The sequence below is a fragment of the Bombus pascuorum genome, chromosome 9 (genome assembly GCF_905332965.1).
Source record: "Bombus pascuorum chromosome 9, iyBomPasc1.1, whole genome shotgun sequence".
Classification (NCBI taxonomy): Eukaryota; Metazoa; Arthropoda; class Insecta; order Hymenoptera; family Apidae; genus Bombus; species Bombus pascuorum.
The window spans coordinates 15,174,937-15,180,936 of NC_083496.1; positions in this window are offsets into that span (position 1 = coordinate 15,174,937).

Sequence of the window (6,000 nt, forward strand, 5' to 3'; positions counted from 1 at the left end):
TGGAGCCCGCGCGGCACGACAAAAATATATGCCCCGTTCCTTAATGTCGCGAGCATTGAAGAGGAGTGAAATAATGGAACGAGAAGATAAGAACCGTTTTGTGATGCTCAAATGAAGATTACACATGGTCTGCGAAGATATATTCTGGACGAGAACGTACCGGAAGTAAGCAAGTTGGCATAGTTGAAAATGTCTACATTGAACTTGCAGGATAAATTGCTAAAAGAAGGACGAACTTTCTTCATGGACAATTTTTATATGAGCTATCAGTTAGCATGGAAATTTTCGAACTTCACAATGCATGTTGTTGGAGCCCGCGCGGCACGACAAAAATATATGCCCCGTTCCTTAATGTCGCGAGCATTGAAGAGGAGTGAAATAATGGAACGAGAAGATAAGAACCGTTTTGTGATGCTCAAATGAAGATTACACATGGTCTGCGAAGATATATTCTGGACGAGAACGTACCGGAAGTAAGCAAGTTGGCATAGTTGAAAATGTCTACATTGAACTTGCAGGATAAATTGCTAAAAGAAGGACGAACTTTCTTCATGGACAATTTTTATATGAGCTATCAGTTAGCATGGAAATTTTCGAACTTCACAATGCATGTTGTTGGAGCCCGCGCGGCACGACAAAAATATATGCCCCGTTCCTTAATGTCGCGAGCATTGAAGAGGAGTGAAATAATGGAACGAGAAGATAAGAACCGTTTTGTGATGCTCAAATGAAGATTACACATGGTCTGCGAAGATATATTCTGGACGAGAACGTACCGGAAGTAAGCAAGTTGGCATAGTTGAAAATGTCTACATTGAACTTGCAGGATAAATTGCTAAAAGAAGGACGAACTTTCTTCATGGACAATTTTTATATGAGCTATCAGTTAGCATGGAAATTTTCGAACTTCACAATGCATGTTGTTGGAGCCCGCGCGGCACGACAAAAATATATGCCCCATTCCTTAATGTCGCGAGCATTGAAGAGGAGTGAAATAATGGAACGAGAAGATAAGAACCGTTTTGTGATGCTCAAATGAAGATTACACATGGTCTGCGAAGATATATTCTGGACGAGAAATTACCAGAAGTAAGCAAGTTGAAAATGTCTGCATTGAACTTGCAGGATAAATTGCTAAAAGAAGGACGAACTTTGTTCATGGACAATTTTTATATGAGCTATCAGTTAGCATGGAAATTTTCGAACTTCACAATGCATGTTGTTGGAGCCCGCGCGGCACGACAAAAATATATGCCCCGTTCCTTAATGTCGCGCCCATTGAAAAGAAGTTGAATAATGAAACGAGAAGATAGGAAACGTTCTGCGATGCTCAAATGAAGATTACACATGGTCTGCGAAGATATATTCTGGACGAGAAATTACCGGAAGTAAGCAAGTTGAAAATGTCTGCATTGAACTTGCAGGATAAATTGCTAAAAGAAGGACGAACTTTGTTCATGGACAATTTTTATATGAGCTATCAGTTAGCATGGAAATTTTCGAACTTCACAATGCATGTTGTTGGAGTCCGCGCGGCACGACAAAAATATATGCCCCGTTCCTTAATGTCGCGCCCATTGAAAAGAAGTTGAATAATGAAACGAGAAGATAAGAAACGTTCTGCGATGCTCAAATGAAGATAACACATGGTCTGCGAAGATATATTCTGGACGAGAAATTACCGGAAGTAAGCAAGTTGAAAATGTCTGCATTGAACTTGCAGGATAAATTGCTAAAAGAAGGACGAACTTTGTTCATGGACAATTTTTATATGAGCTATTAGTTAGCATTGAAATTTTCGAACTGCACAATGCATGTTGTTGGAGCCCGCGCGGCACGACAAAAATATATGCCCCATTCCTTAATGTCGCGAGCATTGAAGAGAAGTGAAATAATGGAACGAGAAGATAAGAACCGTTTTGTGATGCTCAAATGGAAAGATGTTCGAAATATTAGAATATTATGAACAAAATGCACCCATTATAATCTTAAGCTCGAATTCTATACTTGACTGACTTCTTCCGAAACAGAAACGCGGTAATTGCATATAATAATAGAAAATTGGTATCGAAAGAAGTGACCAGATGGTCTCATATGCCACCACGATTGGCATCAAGTGGTATTGGAAACTTGCACTGAATTTACTCGTAGGAACAACTGTAGCAAATGCTCATATTGTGTGCCAAACAACCACAAACAAAAAAATACCGATAAGAAAATTTCGACAAATTCTCGTTTCCGAATAGTCCTCAGAAAATACTGTGCCCGACGGCCATCGGAAGAAAACGACGAAGGTGGCCCACCATTTGGATATTCGTAAGAATCAGGAGGGTAAGCCTATAAGAAAGATGTGAACTCTATATTACAAGAAGAAGAGGCAAATGTCTCACGCGAAGAAGCGAAAAATAACATGAAAAGAATTACAACATATTGTTCGAAGTGTCCAAAATCACCCCAAATGTGTTTGGAATGTTTTAACGAATGCCATGAGATATAGCATAATATAATATTTTATTCAGAATATAAATTAATAAAAAATATAGTATAGTGAAGTTTTAATATTTTTATGTTGTATATCCTATATATAACATCGTATATTTAATTAACTCGAACAAGAAGAGCGTTACCATACGTTGGTGACGGGGCCCCACGGAAGTATACCCGTCGCATCTATATGTGCGACGTGGCGAAGAACGTGTTAAGACGTCTAGAATGGATCATGATCAATTGATCCGTTTAAAAAAAAGCAGGTTATTATTTCAAAATGGATAATATATCACTAGCAATTTATAAATTAATAAATAGTTAATTTAATGAAAATTAGTAGTCTTCAATTGTATGGTATCTTTCAAAACAATTAGGTACGTGTAACATAACTCGACTCTTTACATTCCCACGTTATTTCACTCCTTTTCTTGTGTTTCGTACATACTTTGCAAGCTCTTGTTGAATATTTTTTTCAGTGGCGTGAGATCTATATATTTCGAAAAGTACCTCTAGCCTCATTTGTATATCCTCTTTTGATAATGATCCTTGTTTGTTATAATTTGTTTGTAATTTTCCTTCAACTATTCGAGGTCTATATTCACTGTAATTCTGCTTCTTTGCCATAGTGTTTTTGTTGTGCAGGATATATGAATTCAAAAGTGCCATATCACATATGAAAGAGAAGATTTTTTGGTACCCCTTCAGGAATTTTCTCATAATAGGGAAACTCGCTAACACCTGATCATGGCGATCAATACCAACCATTCCCTTATTGTAATCAACAATACATCTTGGCATGAAAGTAGGGTTTAGGTGACTTTCGTTTTGTGCAATCATTTCTGCACTTTCATGCTTTGTTGAAATAATATGGATTTTGGTTTCTTCACTTGAGTCATTATTATGCATAATGCAAAGTATATTTTTCATTACAATCTACTGGCATCCAAGTTTCATCAATTATCTTTCTTGTATGTTCATGGCTTATTATTTGTTGTCCGTATCGATTCGTTTCCTGGACAATATTACCCCAAAATACATTGTACAACATTATATTTAAAAATTCTAACTCTCTTATACTTTCACCTAACTGGTCTAAAATTACTGCTTCCCAATAGTACGATCAGCAATCTTTCAACCCAGTTGCTCGTATCATGGCATTTGATTACTGCTTTCAGGTGTCGATGTAGGTGCTCTACCATCCCATTGGACGCGGGATGATAGGCCGCCGTTCGTAAATATTTGATACCGAGCAACTGGCATAATTCCTTAAATAATTGCGACTCGAACTGGCGTCCTTGATCGGTTGTTATTTTTGATGGTACGTCAAAACAAGCTATCCTACGTAGAAAGGAGGGCCGAAGCAACTCTTAATTCTTCCATATCGGCTCTGGGGATTGTTTCGGGTCAACGTGAGAAACAGTCGATATACGTTAGACGATATCGATATCTTTACAAATATTGCATCACAATGGGTTCCGTTCACATGTACGTGTTCGAAATGACCTGCTAACGCTCCGAATGTTCCAGTTGCTGAGGATACGTGCCTAGAGTGACTTTATATCGCTGACACGGAATTCACTGTCGCGACCACTTTCGACAATCTTTGTTTTCCAACAATAGATACACGTCGTCACCAGGTTTTGCATAGCGCGTATCTCAAGGTGGGAAGGTCCGCAAAAGTTTCGGTCGTACGGTGTCGCCTGATACGTCGCAATACATTTCCACGTCGTGATCAGGAAAATCTTCTTTAATTGTAACGCATGTGCTGGAGTTGACGATGTCACGTAACTCGGTGTCCTTCTCTTGCGCGGTGGCGAGTCTTTGATGTCCACAGATATCCCTATCACTTCGATGCAAGATAGTGCGTCGGCTACGTTGTTGTCTTGTCCTCTGATATATCGAATATCGGTCGTAAACTGTCCGATATAATCGAGGCGTCGAGATTGACGCGGCGAACACTTATCGAGGTTCTGATTAAATGCGTACATGAAAGGTTTATGGTTTGTATAAACCACAAAGTTTATCTCTTCCACGGCGTGTCTAAGTCGTTTTACCTCAGTGTACATGACAAATAGTTCGCGGTCACACGCACTGTATTTTTGCTGCGCGGGAGTCGAGGAATTGGTAACGAATCCTAGCAGCTGTCATGTGTCGTTCACGCGTTGTTCCAGAACCGTTCCTATCGCGCTATCGGAGACGCCATCCGCGAGGTTGACGGGCACACCTGGTACCGGATGCGTTAACATTGTGGTGTCCGCGAGAACATGTTTCGATTCGCGAAAACTGTTTTCAATATGTTCGGACCACTCGGTGGACGCGTTTGCCTTTTTCGCACCTTTTAGTAAGTCCTTGATCCGTTGCGGGATTTTCGCGGTCCCCGGTACGAAACGTCGGTAGAAGTTTGTCATACCGAGGTACCTTCGTAGTGCTTTAACGGGAGGCAGTACTTCAACTGTGGCGTTGTCACGTAATAAATGACGAGGTGTTATTAAAAGGCGAATTAGCAATAGCCCATTCGTATGCTTTATTAACTTCAGAATACAGACTGACTTACTGACTGAAGGACTGGGATCTTTATTCAGTATGATTCACATTCTCGTGGGTAAGAGTCCGGCTATTGTCTTTTCTCATCGCTATCGCATGACTAGGTGTTATCGACATATCCGATGTCAGCAGATGACTGGCTTTTGGGTGGCCAGGTGTGGTTTCGATGTGGTGTTACCATACTGTGTCGAGTTTACTCTCGTCCGAAAGCCGGAAATTCTGCCAAAAGTCGATGGTAGACTGATTCACCAATTATAGTTCTTATAGATACTTCGCCGGTCGTGGCAGCATATCCCACTGATAATAATTGGATTGTCCTGTCGAGGAGTGGCTTATTTCGCGGGTCTACGAGCAACCCATAGTGGCTCAAAAAATCCACGCCGATGATGGGACGTCAGCTATTGTAAAATGCCATTTGAAGGCTTAGAAGGTCTTAGGAACAGGTTTAGGTTACTCAGTATGGTGCCGTATGTAGCGATCCGCGTCCCGTTGGCCACGAACAGTTTGTACTCGCTTTTGTTCGTGAGTTCGTGCTTTTTGTTTACACACTTATGTCGGCGCCGGTGTCGACAAGGAAGGAGATCTTCGAGTATCTGTTCATGACGAATATACGGCGGGATGCTAGGCTTTTGTCGTTTGCCCTGGTCCCGTTTCCCTGGTTCCAGGTGCATGGGAGACGATACTTCTTCGCGTGCTCTTGGTAAGTTGCGTGGTAGTAACAGAGTCCAGGCTGTTGTAGTCTTTCTCGAGAAGTCCGGTATCACGTAAAAATTAAAAAAGAGAAAAAAATTGTCGATCTCCAAACAGGAGATCGAATTCTTTATTTCCATTCAATTTGTAAATTCTTCCAGTCGCGGGGAAACGCGTTCACGTTGAAGCGCGTCAACGGGAGTCGTAAATTCCTGTTATAATAATTGACACCATGAGCAGGTCGATCAATTACCCATATTTCTTGTGGGATAATAGGGG